This window comes from Triturus cristatus, chromosome 8 (genome assembly GCF_964204655.1).
Source record: "Triturus cristatus chromosome 8, aTriCri1.1, whole genome shotgun sequence".
NCBI lineage: Eukaryota > Metazoa > Chordata > Amphibia > Caudata > Salamandridae > Triturus > Triturus cristatus.
In genome coordinates, this window is record NC_140591.1 from 1,643,759,268 (window position 1) to 1,643,781,924 (window position 22,657).

Below are 22,657 nucleotides of genomic sequence, written 5' to 3' on the forward strand. Positions count from 1 at the left end.
GTGTTAGAGTTCGACACGCCAGGAAAGAGATTCTCACCTCTCTCATTCTAAGGTATGGAGCTGAGTAGAACCTAGAGAGACTCTTGGCATACTAGACTTTTGTCATACTAGACTCTTGCCATACTAGATTCTGGGTATACTAGACTATAGAATACCATACCATACTATAGCCTACTACACTGTAGAATACAGCACCTACTTCTTACCTTGTACTACACTTAGGTTAGGTACACTGGGGTAGAACTAGACAGAGAAGCATCTTATGAGTATTCACATTTTAGCTTGTGTTATTTATGTATATGAATATGCATCATAACTAAAAGACAATGCTAGTGCAGTATTATTTTTTCTACTGCTTATGCTGTACATAATAAATCTCGCATACTGTCTTATGTTTCTAACAGCTCATATCTCTTACACGAGAAACAAGACTGTTCAATAAATCCTTTTAATGAAACGCCCCTCTGTTCTTTCTGTGTAACTCTGTAGAAACGAAGCATGCACGCTTGACTGAGTGAAACTGTTATGTATTGTTTCCAAGATTCTGAGACTGTTCCGATTCTAAAGAGGAACAAAGTTGTCATGTTTATGCGGTTGCCAGAAACTACTCCCTTCTTGTTGTCAAGAAGTTTCTAGTGGCCTCTGAGTTAGCTGGCACAAGCAATTAAGTTTAATATACTCGATAGGGGCATACTGACCTCAGGCCAATGCCAAACCTATAGTGTATATTATTCCAATGCGCAGAGCCTATCAGGGATATCGGAACTACACTACAAGATGACCACAACAGTCAATTATTAATTCAATATACATTAAAATGACTATTACCTGCCGCCCAAGGCATTTCTATAGCTGTGGGAGCCTGGAAAAGTCTGAATTGTCACACTTCTAGGAGTGTGATGGTCATTAGTTGTGTTGCGCCAATCAACAGAAGGGGGCCCCCAAAAAAACAAAAATAGAGGTAGAGACAATGGGGAAACTAATTCAGAGCAAACGGAGAAGAACTCTACCCTATTTATCAAGAAAGTACACAGTATCAATAAATATCTTTAGATGCCAGCTAGAGACACACAAAAGAAAAAAAGGACAAAGAACATATAGTTGTATACATATATAGGACCACACACAGCAATAATTGAGATTTTATACAAATATTTATTGCATTACTTTAAATAGATGTTGTAAATAGATATGATACATTAAAGGCTATTTAGTAAGACAAATTCAGAGACACGATACAAATGCAAAAAAACAGATTCAAAAAACACAGGTTCCCACTTCAAGGAAGGAAAAATCTAATCATATACACATTCATTCACACCCAATCACACACATTCATCAAGATATATATAACTGTGCTGTTAATGCAAAAACTGAATGAGTGGTAAACACCAAGGACCCAGCCCTCAAGGAGGTCTTCACAGAATTACTCAAGAGCAAAAATGAGTACGGAAATTCTAGATGGAATAAGGATTTCAGAGGAAGACAATATGTCTGGATGTTGGGTCCAATATCAAGGATCAAGGGGGCGGGGCTCTTGGGAAAAACGCCGACGCGCGTTTCGGTGAAACAACTCCGAGGAGCGGAGAACCACCTTCTTCAGGGCGAGAAACAGAACCACACAAATCAAAAACGGGACCTGAGATAAAAACAAAAGAAAACAATGTATGTACATAAGGAAAAACAGAGACATATCAATGAGAAATATTTCCAGTGTGTGATTCTCACAAAGAGTATCTCTACTGCATCAAAGGAATGATATATACAATAATGCTATTAAAATCAGGAGATTAGGCGTGCGCACTGAAGATAAGGACAAAAAATGGAAAATGAAACAAATGAAACATAAAAGGGTGAGAGAAAAACAAGGAGAATGTATGTACAAACAAAACAAAAACAAAACCAAACAAATCTTCAAATGACCAATATGCAGACAAACATATGTTTAGAACAAAAGATTACCTGCGTTGATAGAAGAAACAAAAATCCAGAAGATAAACTCTACGAGATTTAGGATGGCTTTAGCGATTGCAGGCTAGACCAACAAAGAAATAAAGGTAAATGTAGACAGCGTATATATATACTGACGGACTGACAGAGGAATGAATACTGAAGGTATTTACCAGGAAGGAATACAAAGCCAGGAAAGCTCAGGGGTAATAACACCACTAGATAATCTACACGCCAGGAGTTTCAAAAATTCAATGCAGGCGGTAGAGCTGCAGCGAAGAAACCTGTTGCTTGTCGAATCGCCGCTAATGTAGAAAAAAGAGAGAAGAACAAGATAGAAAAATCGTAAGATCAAAGGAAAAATCCAGGTCTAGAGGATCGGGAGGGTCTGAACTCACCTATATACAAAAAACACCAGGGAACGTCATTGTACTCCGTACGAGAGAAAGCAGAAATACTCAACGGTGTAAACCAGATTCATCAATGGATGCGTGAAGCTGGCGAATCTTACGATTTTTCTATCTTGTTCTTCTCTCTTTTTTCTACATTAGCGGCGATTCGACAAGCAACAGGTTTCTTCGCTGCAGCTCAAACCGCCTGCATTGAATTTTTGAAACTCCTGGCGTGTAGATTATCTAGTGGTGTTATTACCCCTGAGCTTTCCTGGATTTGTATTCCTTCCTGGTAAATACCTTCAGTATTCATTCCTCTGTCAGTCCGTCAGTATATATATACGCTGTCTACATTTACCTTTATTTCTTTGTTGGTCTAGCCTGAAATCGCTAAAGCCATCCTAAATCTCGTAGAGTTTATCTTCTGGATTTTTGTTTCTTCTATCAACGCAGGTAATCTTTTGTTCTAAACATATGTTTGTCTGCATATTGGTCATTTGAAGATTTGTTTGGTTTTGTTTTTGTTTTGTTTGTACATACATTCTCCTTGTTTTTCTCTCACCCTTTTATGTTTCATTTGTTTCATTTTCCATTTTTTGTCCTTATCTTCAGTGCGCACGCCTAATCTCCTGATTTTAATAGCATTATTGTATATATCATTCCTTTGATGCAGTAGAGATACTCTTTGTGAGAATCACACACTGGAAATATTTCTCATTGATATGTCTCTGTTTTTCCTTATGTACATACATTGTTTTCTTTTGTTTTTATCTCAGGTCCCGTTTTTGATTTGTGTGGTTCTGTTTCTCGCCCTGAAGAAGGTGGTTCTCCGCTCCTCGGAGTTGTTTCACCGAAACGCGTGTCGGCGTTTTTCCCAAGAGCCCCACCCCCTTGATCCTTGATATTGGACCCAACATCCAGACATATTGTCTTCCTCTGAAATCCTTATTCCATCTAGAATTTCCGTACTCATTTTTGCTCTTGAGTAATTCTGTGAAGACCTCCTTGAGGGCTGGGTCCTTGGTGTTTACCACTCATTCAGTTTTTGCATTAACAGCACAGTTATATATATCTTGATGAATGTGTGTGATTGGGTGTGAATGAATGTGTATATGATTAGATTTTTCCTTCCTTGAAGTGGGAACCTGTGTTTTTTTAATCTGTTTTTTTGCATTTGTATCGTTTCTCTGAATTTGTCTTACTAAATAGCCTTTAATGTATCATATCTATTTACAACATCTATTTAAAGTAATGCAATAAATATTTGTATAAAATCTCAATTATTGCTGTGTGTGGTCCTATATATGTATACAACTATATGTTCTTTGTCCTTTTTTTCTTTTGTGTGTCTCTAGCTGGCATCTAAAGATATTTATTGATACTGTGTACTTTCTTGATAAATAGGGTAGAGTTCTTCTCCGTTTGCTCTGCATTAGTTGTGTTGCTACTATCACTGACAGCATGGCAGGGGCACTGTGCAGTGCACGCAACAATGGTCTCCTGACGAGAGCCCTGGTACTTATTTGTTTAGCATAGGTTTATGGTCTCTGGTGCTCTAAACGTTTGCTCCAGTGCCGAGATATCTATTTGGTGCTGATTGGAGCACTTCATTTAAACAGTAAAAACATTGGTGGATCAAATTTATAGTAAGTCAGATCTAACTACATCCATGGCCATGATGGAACAGCAGGTGCACCTTCTCCCTGACGTCTCCTTTGATCTACTGGGAGCACTCGTTTCGCCCTCTGCAGCGGCTATTGCAGCCAGATGACATTTATGAATACAAGCATGGGGGGCAGATGCCTGCCAGAAAGCTTTGTTCATGCATCTCCCCTTTAGTGGGTCTAGGCTGTTTGGCCCACAACTTGAAGATCTTCTGAAAAGCTCAGCAGCTTGTGCAGCCTGTATGTTCATTCTTCCGAGGAAAAGGGGTCACCTTACAATAGAGCATTTAGTCTTTCATTTGCTGTGAAGGGGGCGTTTCAGCCCTTTTGTGCATGGTTCGTGGCTGGGGAGGGCCCTGTCTCAGACAAATCCCGGTCTCAGTCAATTCAGCTTTCTGCTCCATCAGCCCCTGCTAAATCCTTACTATGCTGAGATAGTCCAGAATGCAGTTGGGGGTCACCTGTGATATTTTCACAGCAGCTGGATCCACCATATCTCAGGAGATTGTTTGATCAGGATATTGTGTGACGTTAGCCCACACAAACCAGCAAGTGTTTCGGCATACCCCCCTGCATCAAGACCTAGAAAGGCATCCTACATTGTTGGAATAGATGCCCTCTTGCCCAAGGCTGCAATAACACCTGTTCCAAAGAATCAGAATAAAACTGTTTGTTATTCAGTAATCTTTCTGGTACAGAGCAGCTCTAGATTTAAAGATGGTCAATTCCTAAACTACTTACAGACTTTCAAAATGACATCCCTGGCGAGTGTCATTTCATTGCTGAAGGAAGGAGACTTCTCAAGCAGAACATCTCAGTCACTCATTCCCAACCTCAAACTCATGGTGTCTCCATCCAGGTGTGTTTGAGATGTTGGCACAAAAGATCAGCGTGCCTTGGACGGATCTTTTTGCTCAGGAGGAGAATGCTTTTCTACACATTTTTGTTCTCTGGAACATATCAATCAAGCTTGGGCCCTGGATGCTCTATTGATCACATGGCCTGAGGGAATGCTGAACGCTTCTCCCCCAATTCCGATGTTCCCAAGGGTTCTTCATTTAACACTCCCTTGGTTCCTTGGTATGTTTCTCTGATTGATCAGCCGGGAACATGTCTTTGAGCTCTTTATTCGACTTACCTGCTATGTTTTGGAATAAGCTCTGGATTTACTTGTCACAAGTTTCATCTTTGACCTACATGACTTCACGCTGCCCATCTCAACCCCAGGTTATGTTTGCCGGGCATGCCAAACACAGGGCGGTGGCACAATATAAACGGCAAAGAGTTTCTGTTTTGACAGAACCATAAATTTCTAGCCCTTAAGTGCTGCAATTGTTATTGCAAGACAGATAGTCTGCTCTGTTTCTTTTATCTTTCATGAGCCCATTGCAATGTGCTCCTTATGATGTACGTACGAGTATCACATTTTGAGGTACTGCGCTCTTTGCACTATTCTTTGTTTATTTCTCACTATGCTGCTATGCCGTAGCTCATATATCTAGTGGCACTATGACCACCAATATGTTTGCAGTGCACATCTTGTATGTTAAATACAGATGATGCCCCTGGTTAACCATATTAAACATGCCTGACCCTGTGTGTGAGGGAATCACAGGGATTACAGGCTTTGCATTTCTGTGTTTGTGGCAGGAGAAAATCATCATTTGGTTGTTGGGGCTCACGGTTCGATCCCGGCACCAGAGGCAGGTCAGCCCAGCACCATGTGACTCTGGGCAATAGCTTGCTTAATCCTCCCGATGGCCCCCAGCGCCGGGATACCTTCGGCAAAGTGTTCACGCTTTACAAATACTGGATTTTTGTTCTTTTCTTGATGGGTAATGGAGCAAGTAAGTCCATGATGGGTGAGAGAGAAGGATGATGCATCATGAGGGGTGAATTTCTGCATATCAGAGGTGTTAGACCTGATACTCTTGAGGTAGTGTTTCCCTAAACTTTTTGCTTTTTCCTCCTGGTTTATGCTAATTATCTTTTTGTGGCCATAGGACTCTAGGCACTTTTCCACTGTGATGCAGTGTGAAAGTGCACATGCCCTTCCTATACATGTTAGGATGTGGTGCTTTTCTGAAGTTTCTAAACATGTTACAAGCCTGCCATTCAAGGCCTGTATGTGCACTTGCACCTATTTTTTTTTTTAGTTTAAAAGAAAGTTTATTTGATATAAATATAAGATAACACAATAATACATTACAGTATATAATAATACTAAGGAGAATGGAACTATATTGTATACCATAAAGAAAGAAGCGTTGGAAGGGAGGGGAAGAAAGGAGAGAGGGGGGGAGAGATATACATATGTCTTATAACAGTACAGCTGAACCAGCAGTGAAAAAATATAACATACATATCACATTTATCTCACTACTACAGACTTAATTATATAATAGAGAAGAAAAACAGAATAAAATAAACGATTGGTTAATACTACTTTAAGGAGGTTTGGAAACTTCTTCTATGGCTGGAACATGCGTTGTAATAATTGAGCAGATTTATCTAAAAAATTAGTAACAGGTAGCCATAATAAGTCACATTTAAAGGCAAGTGCAATCGGATGAACATATGCTCTATCCAATCTGTGGTTATAACAAACACCATACCACCAGCCCTGAAAAGAAAAGAAACATGTGAGGCGTTTTTCGACGACTTAGTAATTTGCTGAAAAGCAACAGCAATAAGTAAATCAATGATGAGGGTATTAAGAGAAGTGGAAGAGGACCATATTTCTGCAACACTACCTAGAAAAATATGGGAAAAAGAAAAAGGGATATTTGTGCAAAATATTTTGTTAACTTGATGCCATGCCCTAGTCCAAAATTGATGAATAGGTGGACATGTAAACAACATATGTTTAAGATCCGCAACAGGAGCTGAACAGGACCAACAGGTAGAGGGAGTGAGAGGGTTAATCTGATGCAATCTGGCTGGAGTAATTAAAAGTCTATTATATATGAAAAATAGCGTTTGAGTGATATTTGCTGCCCTAGAAGCTTTTCTTAGTTTAATCCAAATTTTATCCCATACAGAAGAGGAAAAGGAAGTGCTTAGATCAGATTCCCAACTAGATTCTACCTTAGACTTATCCCGAGTTTGGCCACTGTTTCTCAATTTAGTGTAGATTTGAGAAGCCAATGTGTTCAAGTTCAGGGATGAAAGTAATAAGGGAGAAGGGTTGATCTGTGTAGAAAGAGAGGAGAAATTATCATATGAACTTTGAGCAGCTAGGGTCAATAATGTATATTTAGGGTCATAGGAAGAAGGAAGAGAATAGCGTTGTTGTAATATAGAGAAGGGAATACAGGTATCATCTTGAAAAAGCTGGCGAGTCCATCTAAGACCAAGATGGAACCAGTCCTTCCAAAAAAGGGTCCTATTTTTGATCATAATATGCCTGTTATACCAAATCGGAGACTGCAAGAAGCGGTCTCGGTCATTTAAACCATCTAGCATAAGTGGGTGGAGAATTTTACGAGCATGCTTAAGAATGGGGAGAGAAAATTTCTGAGGAGTATTAGATAAGGATAAAAATTCATCAAAAGAGAGAGGAGAAATAAAATAAGATTCAATTTCTACCCACAAAGTTAAAGCTACAAAATCAGACGCGTTCTGTGATAGCAACGAAGAGGAATTTTTAAGAAAGAAGGAGGTATGATATGATGCAAAATCAGGGAAGTTAACACCGCCTAAATGTTTAGGTTGTTTAAGCTTGGAGAAAGTCATCCTAGGTTTTTTGTTCTGCCACAGAAATTTTGATAAAATAGAATATATTTTTTTGTACCAGGAGTTAGGAATATTAATTGGAAGATTAGATAAGAAAAATAAAATTACAGGGACCAACATCATTTTTATAGAATCTAGTCTACCCCACCAAGATAAAAATAAGGGATGCCATCGCGAAGTGGAATTGGCTAAAGTTGATTGGAGGTTTTTAAGATTTAGTGATACAGTATCCTTAATAGAGGGGGTAAACCATAACCCTAAGTATTTAATCTTCGTAGGGCTCCAGTGAAAAGAAGAAGATACAAAATCAACTGAAGAATTTCACATTTGTCTACATTGAGTTTATATCCTGAAACTGAGGAAAAGGCAGAGACTTCTGAAAGAAAAGTCGGTAAAGATGTTTGAGGATTAGATATAAATAAAAGAATATCATCAGCATATGGCGAGAGTTTTAGATGATTATCACCATAAGGAAAACCAATAATAGCTTTGTTCATCCGGATTTTAGATAAGAAGGGTTCAAGAGCCAAGATAAAAAAAAGGGGAGAAAGAGGACAACCTTGCCTGACACCTCTGAGAAGAGGGAAAGAAGAGGAAACAAGCCCATTGGCTAAAATAAATGATCTTGGAAAAGAATAGAGCAGGGAAACATAAGATAGAAATTTAGGACCAAAACCAAACCAAGTAAGAGTTGAAAAGAGAAACTGCCAATTAACCCAATCAAAAGCCTTCTCAGCATCTAAAGCCACAGCGGCTAACGAAGATTTATGGGAATAAGATTTACTAAGGACATTGAAAAAGAGACGGGTATTATCGGAGAGATGGCGACCCTTAATGAAACCACATTGTTCTTTACCTATTAGTTGTGGTAGAATATTCTCGAGGCGGAGCGCAAGAATCTTCGCAAAAATCTTATAATCTAGTGCACTTGCACCTATGATGTTTCTAAACATGTCTTAAGCCTGCCATTGCAGGCCTGTGTGTGTGCAATTGCACCTATGCTCAGGTTGGCCTTTCTAAATCTCCGCCCACTCCTGAGGGGACCTTTCACTATGGTACGACTGGAGGGGTGAAGAAAGTGGTAGATGAAAGCAGGGAAAGTGTACCCTTACCAGGTGGTGAAGAATACCCATGTGTGTTTTCACTGCCTATGAGGTTTGCCCTTCCCATAGGTTAACATGTTGGAATAGTTGAAATCACTTAAGGCCGCAATAGTGGATTGCAGTGGAGCAGCCTCATCAAGTTTCCTATTATTGGATTCACAACTGGAAGCCCTTTCCTGTGGTAAAGGTAGATTTGTCATTACTAGCTTAGAAACGCCACTTCCAAACTGGCATTTCTCTGCTCTAAAACTCTTTGGGTTTCTTTGAGTTTGACTCCAGCCAACACTGGAGGATGGGGGAGCACATCTGTGCATTCCCCAGAGACAGATATAAACATTGGGATTTCAAATGGAATGACAGACCTCTGCTATTTGAGGGCCAGGCTGGATAGATTGGAGTGAGAGGTTTTGACACTTGGCCTCTAGGAAAACAGATCATAGCTCCACTAAAGACTAAGATCTACATTCCGTGGCCTCATGACAAATTGGACTGAAATTTAGGGGAGACATGTGTGGTTCAAAGGGAGCCCTCTGAACCACCCTCTACTTCAAAGGCACTCTACAATATAACTAATGGTGCCATATTTGAGCAGTGCTTTTGGGACTTGGGACTGGACATCCTGAAACTGCGTGGTGCACACTGCCAGAGGAATCTTTTGTGCACAAGGAGAATTACTGCCATTTGAAGGGACCGTGCACCCTTCCTTAATAGTGGCTGGCCTGGGCTGATAAACTGCTGCTGTGTGGCACCCTGAAGTAGGCTCTCCAAGGACTTGTTGGCTTGCCCCTGTTCTCTTCTGGTGGTCTCAGGGACATAAAAACTTCCCGCGAGGGATCAACACCATGTATGTGCGAGACCTAGAGAGTGGTTCCCTATTAAGTGCCTACATTGTCTGCTGGATCCAAACTTGTAGTGTGGCATGAGCATGGTACTATGTATTGTGCCTGGAGACTGGATTGCCTTGTGTGGAGACACTAAAGTATTGCCTGCATCTAAGGAGTGTGGCCCCTGCATCGTGTGGGCCTCAACATACATAAGCGTCTTGGTGGTGAGCAGATTTGCCGGTTGAAGGATCCAGCGTGGCCCGCTTCGTCGATCGTGCCGCATCTCTCTTGCTCGACATGCCAACTGCATGTTGATTGCGTGTGGTGTCTTATTCACTGGTTGAGACCCTTGGAGGGAGGGTGTACCCATAGAATTTGCAACTCTTCGTTGTGTGTGACTGGTAGTGTCTGGTGCAACCCGTATCCATGTGCACCAGACATGGTGCTTTATTTCCAGGGTGGTACGAAATTTGCAACTCTTCGTTGTGTGTGACCGGTACAGTCTGTTGCAACCCGTATCAACGCACACCAGACGTTGTGCTTCATTTCCAGGGAGGTACTCAGTTTGCGACTCTTCATTGTATGTGACTGAAACTGTCCTGTGCGACTCGTATCAACGCACACCAGACTTTGTACCTCATTTCCAGGGACGGGCAGAGGAGCAGATTCATGTTCCGTTGTGGCTGGATTGCCTGGCTTCTACTTTGATCGACATGCATCTGGCGGGATGCTTCCTTCTTCTGAGAGGTTCCCCTGCTTAACCCCCATTCAGCAATTGTTCCTTTTGTGCCCTCAACGTTGTGGATCAACCTCTCTCTCCTGACCGAGCCCCCACGACTTTGTGTTCCCAAGTATTATTGCCCGGATCGGGGCTGGGTGTTGAGAGCAATTGACTGGGCTGAGGGATGCTTCCGAGAGCATTTGGAAGTGGATCAAGAGACTGCGTGACCCCCTGTGCATTGCAGAGCTAGGCAGGTGCGGGAAGGCCAATTGTGGAGCTTTTTGATTGAACTAATATCGCCTTCAGCTCGCTTCTGCTTTGCATACCTTTGGTGAACTTCCAAAGGATGGCCAAACTCCCATTTGCCAACAGCTGCCTAATCATCCCTGCTTCCTACCCCCACCTTCACCCCTGGGACCCTGACTAAGTATGGCTCCGGCCACAATCAGCCTAGTAGGAGGGGGAGAGTTTTTTATCTTCAACCTGTGAGCATAGGGCAGTCGGGGTTAGCTGAAACGTGGAGGAGAGCTTGAACTTTGGGGTCCGCATATCAGCTGCACAGCATTACGGTGCTGTGTGCATGTGTGTGCGAGTGCTTCATACAGACCTGCCTGATATGCTTTGCACTGAGCAGCGGTGCTGAGTGAGTGTGTGGAAGTGAATGCATGAGGACTGCCTGCTGTTAATTACTATGCACGGCAGTGTTGCTTTACACGTTGATTCCTTGCCAAAAGAATACTGTTTTACGTTGGTTTTTACCTGTGCAATCTTGACCCAGAGTGCTGTTTAAAAGTTGTAATTATCTATGTGTACACATTTCTGATATTGTTTTGATCTGGGGTGCAGCCTATAACTGTGTGGTTTTGAATAATAATAATTATTGCCAGGTTGGGCCTAGTTCTGCCAACGTTTTGCACCGTATAAGGGTGCTGGGCCGTAAGGTAGGATCTTTCTGAAGTGTGCATACCACTGATGTTATTTTGACATGGTTGGGTCTAGTACTGCTAGTAATATTTGCAAATATGATTTATGCCCAGAAGTACATGATGTTCTTGTTGTGTTAATTAATGTGTGTGTTGAATACAACCTTTTTTTTACATACATCATGTGTGAAGTCTCTTTTGCGATGCTCAGTGTATTTAGTGTGTGAGTGTGCTGTGCCCATGCTTTACACATTTCTTCTAGGATATGGCAGGGATCCTTTAAGTGGGGTGGAAGGGCGGGAGTGGTTTACAATGTACAGCGTAGCCTGTTCCAATGGCACTAACTGTCATACAAACATTATAACATGTAACATATCATATTAAACACATATGATGCTATCAATCAGTTGTAAAAAATCCTAACATAGATAGTTTCTCAATATCTGTAGGCACTAGAAATCATAGCAAAATATTAATGGCATGCAGAGTGCCAGCGTAGGTATAGAGTACTAGCAGTGATAGTAAATATTAATGGCATGCAGACTGCCGCCGTAGGTATAGAGTACTAGCAGTGATAGTAAATATTAAAGGCATGCAGAGTGCCACCGTAGGTATAGAGTACTAGCAGTGATAGTAAATATTAAAGGCATGCAGAGTGACACCAGAGGTATAGAGCACTAGCAAGGATAGTAAATATTAAAGCATGCAGAGTGCCACCGTAGGTATAGAGCACTAGCAGTGATAGTAAATATTAAAGGCATGCAGAGTGCCACCGTAGGTATAGAGCACTAGCAGTGATAGTAAATATTAAAGGCATGCAGAGTGCCACCAGAGGTATAGAGCACTAGCAGTGATAGTAAATATTAAAGGCATGCAGAGTGCCACCGTAGGTATAGAGCACTAGCAGTGATAGTAAATATTAAAGGCATGCAGAGTGCTGCCGTAGGTATAGAGCACTAGCAGTGATAGTAAATATTAAAGGCATGCATAGTGCCCCCGTAGGTATAGAGCACTAGCAGCGATAGTAAATATTGAAGGCATGCAGGGTGCCACCGTAGGTATAGAGTACTAGCAGTGATAGTAAATATTAAAGGCATGCAGAGTTCTATCGTAGGTAGAGAGCACTAGCAGTGATAGTAAATATTAAAGGCATGCAGAGTGCCACCGTAGGTATAGAGCTCTAGCAGTGATAGTAAATATTAAAGGCATGCAGAGTGCCACCGTAGGTGTAGAGTACTAGCAGTGATAGTAAATATTAAAGGCATGCAGAGTGTCACCGTAGGTATAGAGCACTAGCAGTGATAGTAAATATTAAAGGCATGCAGAGTGCCACCAGAGGTATAGAGCACTAGCAGTGATAGTAAATATTAAAGGCATGCAGAGTGCCACCGTAGGTATAGAGCACTAGCAGTGATAGTAAATATTAAAGGCATGCAGAGTGCCACCGTAGGTATAGAGTACTAGCAGTGATAGTAAATATTAATGGCATGCAGAGTGCCAGCGTAGGTATAGAGTACTAGCAGTGATAGTAAATATTAAAGGCATGCAGAGTGCAGCCAGAGGTATAGAGCACTAGCAGTGATAGTAAATATTAAAGGCATGCAGAGTGCCACCGTAGGTATAGAGTACTAGCAGTGATAGTAAATATTAATGGCATGCAGAGTGCCAGCGTAGGTATAGAGCACTAGCAGTGATAGTAAATATTAAAGGCATGCAGAGTGCCAGCGTAGGTATAGAGCACTAGCAGTGATAGTAAATATTAAAGGAATGCAGTGTGCCACCGTAGGTGTAGAGTACTAGCAGTGATAGTAAATATTAATGGCATGCAGAGTGCCAGCGTAGGTATAGAGTACTAGCAGTGATAGTAAATATTAAAGGCATGCAGAGTGCAGCCAGAGGTATAGAGTACTAGCAGTGATAGTAAATATTAATGGCATGCAGAGTGCCAGCGTAGGTATAGAGCACTAGCAGTGATAGTAAATATTAAAGGCATGCAGAGTGCCAGCGTAGGTATAGAGCACTAGCAGTGATAGTAAATATTAAAGGAATGCAGTGTGCCACCGTAGGTATAGAGCACTAGCAGTGATAGTAAATATTAAAGGAATGCACAGTGCCACCTTTGGTATAGGGTACTAGCATGATAGTAATATGTTGATGGCAAGCAGAGTACCGCCGTAGGTGTAGGGTGCTAGCAGTGATAGTAGCATATTAATGGTATGCAGAGTACCACAGTAGTCATAGGGACCAGCAGTGATAATGAACTATTAATGGTATGTAGAGTACCGCCGTAGGTATAGGGTACTAGCAGTGATAGTAAAATATTAGTGATATGAAAATTATCACACCATTTATACAAGTCGCTAGAAGTCAAAATATTTTTTTTTTATGTAGAATAGATGTTAATGATATTTAACCGTATTACAATAGGTTTGAGGCACTAGCAGTGATAGTAAAGTAATAATTTATATAAATTGTCATAACGTTTTCGAGGCACAAAGAGTCGCAGGTACAAGGAACTAGCAGCCAGAGTGAAATATTAATGATATGTAGAAGTATTATAGCAGATAGAAGGAACTATCAACCACAGTGAAATAATAATGATATGTAGAAGTATCATAGCAGGTAGAAGGAACTAGCAGCCACAGTGAAATAATAATGATATGTAGAAGTATCATAGCAGGTAGAAGGAACTAGCAGCCACAGTGAAATATTAATGATATGTAGAATTATCATGGCAGGTACAAGGAGCTAGCAGCCACAGTGAAATATTAATGATATGTAGAGGCATCAAAATAGATCATAACCACAAAATGTACTAGGCTATCCTCCATCAGATTTGAGTCGACCTGTGGTGTGACAGACATGATTTGGATGCCCACTGTGGACCATGTAATGCTCATGTTCGGCTGGCGAGGGCTCTGTTCAGAATTAGGAGTTTCAGAGACTGGGGAGCCAGGTGTGAGGGTGGTTGCAGGAGACACTGAAGTGTTGTATGTTTGTGGTTGTATTATTAGGGGAGTGTTTGTGTGTTTTGAAAATAGTGGTACTCAGGGGTTGAATAATGTCTGTGTATAGTTATTTTGCCATTGTCAAATACACCGATTTGAAGTCCACATTTTTGGTAAGTTTTCAACCATGAAGTATTTTGACTTTTTTGCTCATTGTTAATCATGTAAATAATTTAGCACACCAGACTGATATGTCCTTAGTAAAGAAGAGCGGATTGGTTGTTATATCCTATTAGATTGGCTCACTTATTGGTCCGTGGTTGGAGATTCAGGGTGTGCTGAGAGGATGTGATGTTTTCTAGTTCTAGCTTTGTGTTTTTTAAATCCCTTCCGGGTAGATTACTTCAAAAGTATTGCATCCAGTGTCTCCTAACCTGGTTAGATACTTACATTTCTTAGATTTCATGGGCTCAATTTGACAGGGATCCTTTAAGTGGGCGGGAAGGGCAGGAGTGGTTTACAATGTCCAGCGTAGCCTGTTCTAGTGGCACTAACTGTCATACAAACATTATAACATGTAACATATCATAATAAACATATGATGCTATCAATCAGTGGTAAAACAGCCTGTCATAGATAGTTTCTCAATATCTGTAGGAGCTAGAAATCATAGCAAAATATTAATTGCATGCAGAGTACCACCGTAGGTATAGAGTACTAGCAGTGTTAGTAAATATTAAAGTCATGCAGAGTGCCAACGTAGGTAGAGGGTACTAGCAGTGATAGTAAATATTAAAGGCATGCAGAGTGCCAACGTAGGTAGAGGGTACTAGCAGTGATAGTAAATAATAAAGGTATGCTGAGTGCCAACGTAGGAATAGAGCACTAGCAGTGATAGTAAATATTGAAGGCATGCAGAGTGCCACCGTAGGAATAGAGTACGAGCAGTGATAGTAAATATTAAAGGTATGCTGAGTGCCAACGTAGGAATAGAGCACTAGCAGTGATAGTAAATATTGAAGGCATGCAGAGTGCCACCATAGGTATAGAGCACTAGCAGTGATAGTAAATATTGAAGGCATGCATAGTGCCACCATAGGTATAGAGCACTAGCAGTGATAGTAAATATTAAAGGCATGCAGAGTGCCACCGTAGGAATAGAGCACTAGCAGTGATAGTAAATATTGAAGGCATGCAGAGTGCCACCGTAGGTATAGAGCACTAGCAGTGATAGTAAATATTAAAGGCATGCAGAGTGCCACCGTAGGGATAGAGCACTAGCAGTGATAGTAAATATTAAAGGCATACAGAGTGCCACCAGAGGTATAGAGTACTAGCAGTGATAGTAAATATTAAAGGCATGCAGAGTGCAGCCAGAGGTATAGAGCACTAGCAGTGATAGTAAATATTAAAGGCATGCATAGTGCCACCGTAGGTATAGAGCACTAGCAGTGATAGTAAATATTAAAGGCATGCAGAGTGCAGCCAGAGGTATAGAGCACTAGCAGTGATAGTAAATATTAAAGGCATGCAGAGTGACACCAGAGGTATAGAGTACTAGCAGTGATAGTAAATATTGAAGGCATGCAGAGTGCTGCAGTAGGTATAGAGCACTAGCAGTGATAGTAAATATTAAAGGCATGCATAGTGCCACCGTAGGTATAGAGCACTAGCAGTGATAGTAAATATTAAAGGCATGCAGAGTGCCACCATAGGTATAGAGCACTAGCAGTGATAGTAAATATTAAAGGCATGCAGAGTGCCACCGTAGGTATAGAGCACTAGCAGTGATAGTAAATATTAAAGGCATGCAGAGTGCCACCATAGGTATAGAGCACTAGCAGTGATAGTAAATATTAAAGGCCTGCAGAGTGCAGCCAGAGGTATAGAGTACTAGCAGTGATAGTAAATATTAAAGGCATGCCGAGTGCTGCCAGAGGTATAGAGTACTAGCAGTAATAGTAAATATTAAAGGCATGCAGAGTGCCGCCGTAGGTATAGAGCACTAGCAGTGATAGTAAATATTAAAGGCATGCAGAGTGCCAACGTAGGTATAGAGCACTAGCAGTGATAGTAAATATTAAAGGCATGCACAGTGCCACCGGAGGTATAGAGTACTATCTGCGTATTAAAGCATTAAAGGCATGCAGAGTGCCACCGTAGGTATGTAGTACTAGCAGTGATAGTAAATATTAAAGGCATGTAGAGTGCCACCGTATGTATAGTGTACTAGCAGTGATAGTAAATAATAAAGTCATGCAAAGTGTAGCCAGTGGTATAGGGTACTAGCAGTGATAGTAAATATTAAAGGCATGCAGAGTGCCACCGTAGGTATAGAGCACTAGCAGTGATAGTAAATATTAAAGTCATGCAGAGTGCCACCGTAGGTATAGAGCACTAGCAGTGATAGTAAATATTAAAGGCATGCAGAGTGCCACCAGAGGTATAGAGTACTAGCAGTGATAGTAAATATTGAAGGCATGCAGAGTGCTGCAGTAGGTATAGAGCACTAGCAGTGATAGTAAATATTAAAGGCATGCATAGTGCCACCGTAGGTATAGAGCACTAGCAGTGATAGTAAATATTAAAGGCATGCAGAGTGCCACCATAGGTATAGAGCACTAGCAGTGATAGTAAATATTAAAGGCATGCAGAGTGCCACCGTAGGTATAGAGCACTAGCAGTGATAGTAAATATTAAAGGCATGCAGAGTGCCACCATAGGTATAGAGCACTAGCAGTGATAGTAAATATTAAAGGCCTGCAGAGTGCAGCCAGAGGTATAGAGTACTAGCAGTGATAGTAAATATTAAAGGCATGCCGAGTGCTGCCAGAGGTATAGAGTACTAGCAGTAATAGTAAATATTAAAGGCATGCAGAGTGCCGCCGTAGGTATAGAGCACTAGCAGTGATAGTAAATATTAAAGGCATGCAGAGTGCCAACGTAGGTATAGAGCACTAGCAGTGATAGTAAATATTAAAGGCATGCACAGTGCCACCGGAGGTATAGAGTACTATCTGCGTATTAAAGCATTAAAGGCATGCAGAGTGCCACCGTAGGTATGTAGTACTAGCAGTGATAGTAAATATTAAAGGCATGCAGAGTGCCACCGTATGTATAGTGTACTAGCAGTGATAGTAAATAATAAAGTCATGCAAAGTGTAGCCAGTGGTATAGGGTACTAGCAGTGATAGTAAATATTAAAGGCATGCAGAGTGCCACCGTAGGTATAGAGCACTAGCAGTGATAGTAAATATTAAAGGCATGCATAGTGCCACCGTAGGTATAGAGCACTAGCAGTGATAGTAAATATTAAAGGCATGCCGAGTGCTGCCGTAGGTATAGGGTACTAGCAGTGATAGTAAATATTAAAGGCATGCATAGTGCCACCGTAGGTATAGAGCACTAGCAGTGATAGTAAATATTAAAGGCATGCAGAGTGCCACCGTAGGTATAGAGCACTAGCAGTGATAGTAAATATTAAAGGCATGCAGAGTGCTGCCGTAGGTATAGAGCACTAGCAGTGATAGTAAATATTAAAGGCATGCAGAGTGCCAACGTAGGTATAGAGCACTAGCAGTGATAGTAAATATTAATGGCATGCAGAGTGCCACCGTAGGTATAGAGCACTAGCAGTGATAGTAAATATTAAAGGCATGCATAGTGCCACCGTAGGTATAGAGCACTAGCAGTGATAGTAAATATTAAAGGCATGCCGAGTGCTGCCGTAGGTATAGGGTACTAGCAGTGATAGTAAATATTAAAGGCATGCATAGTGCCACCGTAGGTATAGAGCACTAGCAGTGATAGTAAATATTAAAGGCATGCAGAGTGCCACCGTAGGTATAGAGCACTAGCAGTGATAGTAAATATTAAAGGCATGCAGAGTGCTGCCGTAGGTATAGAGCACTAGCAGTGATAGTAAATATTAAAGGCATGCAGAGTGCCAACGTAGGTATAGAGCACTAGCAGTGATAGTAAATATTAAAGGCATGCAGAGTGCCACTGTAGGTATAGAGCACTAGCAGTGATAGTAAATATTAAAGGCATGCAGAGTGCCACCGTAGGTAGAAGGTACTAGCATGATAGTAAAATGGTAATGGCAAGCAGAATACCACCATAGGCATACGGTACTAGCAGTGGTACTAAAATATTAAAGGCATTCAGAGTGCCGCCGTGGGTAAAGGCTACTAGCATAATAGTAAAATGTTAATGGCAAGCAGAATACCACCATAAGTATTGGATACTAGCAGTGGTAGTAACATATTAATGATATGCAGAGTACCGCCGTAGGTGTAGGGTGCTAGCAGTGATAGTAGAATATTAATGGTATGCAGAGTACCATAGTAGTCATAGGGACCAGCAGTGATCATGATCTATTAATGGTATCTAGCAGTGGTAGTAAAATATTTTTGATATGTAAATTATCACAACATTTATACAAGTCCCTAGAGGTCAAAATAACATATTAATGTATAATAGATGTTAATGATATTTAACTGTATTACAATAGATTTTATGCACTAGCAGTCATAGTAAAATAATAATTAATGTAAATTATCATAACATTTACAAATCTCAAAGAGTCGCAGGTACAAAGAACCAGCAGCCACCGTGAAATATTAATGATATGTAGAAGTATAATAGCAGGAAAAAGGAACACGCAGTCACAGTCAAATATTAATGATATGTAGAAATATAATAGTAGGTAGAAGGAACTAGCATTCACAGTAAAATATTAATGATATGTAGACGTAACATAGCAGGTACAAGGAATTAGCAGCCTCAGTGGAATATTAATGATATGTAGAATTATCATAGCTGGTACAAGGAACTAGCAGTCACAGTGAAATATTAATGATATGTAGAATTATCATTGCTGGTACAAGGAACTAGCAGCTACAGTGAAATAATAATGATATTTAGAAGTATAATAGTAGGTAGAAGGAACTAGCAGTCACAGTAAAATATTAATGATATGTAGACGTAAAATAGCAGGTACAAGGAATTAGCAGCCTCAGTTGAATATTAATGATATGTAGAAGTATCATAGCAGGTACAAGGAGCTAGCAGCCACAGTGAAATATTAATGATATGTAGAAGCATCAAAATAGATCATAACCACAATATGTACTAGGCACAAACAATCAGACTAAAAAAGTATTGATATGCGCAGTATAATTAAAGGTATAAAGCACCAGCATAGTGTTAACCATTCATGATATTTAACTGTCATCCATATGTAAAAAGCAGGGACATCAGGGTATTTAGCCAAAGAACAGCACATTTGCAATGTTTTAAAGATGAGTATTGTTAATTTAGTTTTATATATATATTTTCAGGAGCAAAAACCACATTGAAATGGCCTTGGAAGAATCTTATGGAGCCTTGACTCAAGGTGTTAACACTTTGGACTTCACAGGAAGTTCCATACCCTGTGAATTACTCCTGATCGGGGAGAAAGCCTTCCCTCTGATCGTGAGTACCTCTGGCCAAGTTCTGATTGCAGCTTCTCAATACGGGAAGGGTCGGATCGTGGCCATCCCTCATGAGTCCTACCTCCAGAGCCAAAAGTTCTCAAAGCTACTTCTCAATTCTGTCCACTGGCTGAAACCCTCAGCAGATGCTCTGGTTGGAGTCCAGTCTAACTTTGACTCCCTGGTGAAGACCTTCTCTGATAATGGCATCAAGGTGAAGTCTACTGGTGAGTTTCTGGAATCCTTTGGTGTGTATTGCATGGACGCCTATAATGCCAATCAGAAGAAAGACATTATTGCATTTGTGAAAAAAGGAGGTGGTCTCCTCGTCGCAGGTCAAGCCTATAACTGGGCCTCCAAAAACGGCACAGAAAAGGTCTGCTTTGAATTTCCTGGAAATGAAGTGATCAATGTGTCCGGCATCTATTTCACATCCAACCACGTTGAGGCGGGAGTTATCTCAATCTCCAAAGAAATCCCAATTTGTCCAGTGCTTGTCGAGTGAGTAAAACAAGACCTTTTTCCTAAAATGTGGAGATTAACAATAGAATTAACTTCTGAATCAATTATGTAATTTTTCTTTTCTATGTAATATGTAGACAGACTTGTACATGTAATAAGGATGCTGAACTTTAACACAAATGAAAGAAACATTAACACACTGTGTAGATGGAGAAATCTTGGCACACTCAACTTGTGCATGGTTATAATGACATCCATAATGACTCCAGAATCTGGTTTAGGTCAAGGTGCTGGTGAGAACTTTTTCAACTGGTTGAGTGCGCTGTTTGAAGTACTTCCAAGGCCTGATGAAGAGAGCTGGGAGAGACACACACATCACCAGTAGAGATGCAAAGACTCATCCTGTTTCTATACCATGCTCCTTCTTCAGCACCATCAAAGTACTCTAGCTAGGTCTTGTTTTGCCCATTCCAGGCATCCATAGACGTCATCTAAACATGTGTTGTTCCATGTCCGCACTATAAGAGGTTTCTTGAACAGGAAGAAGGCCACACACTGTGTCAGGGCTTATGAGATGGGCCAACTGCTAGCCTTCACTCTAATCCACCAGGCACCTGGCAGGGTTTATATGTTTTGGGGCATTGCCTCCAGTAACAACATCTGAAGAGAGGAATGCAAAGTTTCCTGCCCAGGATTTTTGGGGATACAATATTTAGATTTTAAACTGTATGTTAGAAACCCGGTCTCTAGTTGTCAGAGATATGCACCCTTTCCAAGTAGGGACCCCAATTCTAATCAGGGTAAGTCACAACACGCCTCAAATTATTCTATGCTCACCCTCGGGTAGCTTGGCACTGAGCAGTCAGGCTTAATTCAGAAAGCAATGTGTAAAGTATTTGTGCAATGACTCATAGAACAACACAGCAAAACACCACAAAAAGACTCCACACCGGTGTTAGAAAAATAGACGCTGATTTTAAATAAATGGCTCAAGACCAAAAATGATAAGAATCTTCTCAGTAGATGTAGAGATACGTAGCTGTAAAAAATCAAAAAGTCAACTGAGCACTTAGATGCAATAATTGGAGTGGGAATAGTAAATTGTACCCCTCCGGAATACAACACTTTCTTCACTTTTGCTCTGACTGGAGTGGGCATAGTAAATTTTATCCCACCACAATCCAACAGTTTCCCTACTGTTGCAGTGACTTGAGTGGGAATAGTAAAGTTTACCTTTCTGCAATCCAATACTTTACCTACTGTTGCTCTGACTGGGGTGGGGATAGTACATTTTACACTTCTGCAATCCAACACTTTCCATATTGTTGCACTGACTGGAGTGGGAATAGTAAATTTTACCCCTCTGAAATCTAACACTTTACCTACTGTTGCACTGACTGGATTGGGAATAGTAAATTGTACCCCTCTGAAATGCAACACTTTCCCTACTGCTGCAGTGATTAGAGTGGGAATAATACATTTTACCCTTCCGCAATCCAACACTTTCCCTACTTTTGCAGTGATTGGAGTGGGAATAATACATTTTACTATTCCCCAATCCAACACTTTCTCTACTTTTGCTCTGACTGGAGTGGAAATAGTAAATTTTACCTCTCCGCAATCCAACACTTTCTCTACTTTTGCTCTGAATAGAAACGAATAATAAATTGTACCCCTCCGGAATACAACACTTTCTTCACTGTTGCTCTGACTGGAGTAGGAATAGTAAATTTTATCCCACCGCAATCCAACAGTTTCCCTACTGTTGCAGTGACTTGAGTGGGAATAGTAAAGTTTACCTTTCTGCAATCCAATACTTTACCTACTGTTGCTCTGACTGGGGTGAAGATAGTACATTTTACCCTTCTGCAATCCAGCACTTTTCCTACTGTTGCACTGACTGGAGTGGGAATAGTAAATTTTACCCCTCTGAAATCCAACACTTTACCTACTGTTGCACATACTATCTGCACATACTATCCGTCATGTGTCCCTACACCCCTAGGTCCTGAAGAGCTACATTGCACACAGGGTCTAAACGCCGTCGACTGTTCGCAAAAGCGAACCATTAAAAACCAGCCTTTAGCATTGTATAAAGCGCGGTTTATATACTGTATATCTCAAAATGGTCGTCTTTACGATATATACGAAACCTTGTACATATGTCACAATTATGTCACCACTTGATTAGGTTCCATTTTCACTGGGACACCACTTACTATTGTTAGAGTATTATTTAAATACCATGTGTGTAGTTTGTTTCAAAAACTGTATAAATAATTGTTCATGAATTACAAATTTAAGGTGTGTTCAACTGCCTCTCCTTTTGACATCACATTTAACCCATTGCATTGCCATTGTGCATGCCTATATCAAGATTAAGTTGCCACTAGCCCACAGGAGCCATTGTTTTTGATAATAATTTAAGTACCCTGGTTCCATGTGAGTAGGGTTCCCT

At 40.7% G+C, this 22,657-nt stretch overlaps 1 pseudogene across 1 annotated transcript in view; it reads left to right on the plus strand.

Moving 5' to 3' along the window:
• Positions 1–22,657, plus strand: part of LOC146808481 (TRPM8 channel-associated factor homolog) — a 213,366-nt pseudogene that overhangs the window by 56,487 nt on the left and 134,222 nt on the right. Inside the window, exon 2 of the transcript XR_014967571.1 lies at positions 19,603–20,238. The product of XR_014967571.1 is annotated as a TRPM8 channel-associated factor homolog (transcript). The remainder of the gene's footprint in view (positions 1–19,602; positions 20,239–22,657) is intronic.